The sequence below is a fragment of the Penaeus monodon genome, chromosome 23 (genome assembly GCF_015228065.2).
Source record: "Penaeus monodon isolate SGIC_2016 chromosome 23, NSTDA_Pmon_1, whole genome shotgun sequence".
Classification (NCBI taxonomy): Eukaryota; Metazoa; Arthropoda; class Malacostraca; order Decapoda; family Penaeidae; genus Penaeus; species Penaeus monodon.
The window spans coordinates 39,482,572-39,482,798 of record NC_051408.1 but is presented as its reverse complement, the minus strand read 5'-3'; positions in this window follow the sequence as shown (position 1 = coordinate 39,482,798).

The window sequence follows — 227 nt, the reverse complement described above, 5'->3', positions numbered from 1 at the left end:
GGAGGCTACGATGCATCGTGGTTGTTAGCGTTTGGCCGACAAAGTGATGAGTATTTCCTACCATTTTCGTTCTGCTATTTATACGGCGTGAGGCCTATTTCCACAAGGACCAGACTGTGGTACACCTTCACAGAAAATAGACATTACTTTGTACTTGAGACAACGAAAAAAAAGCCAAGAACAGAGAGGAAAATGTTCTTGTCATACTTGACTCTTGAAGGTATCTT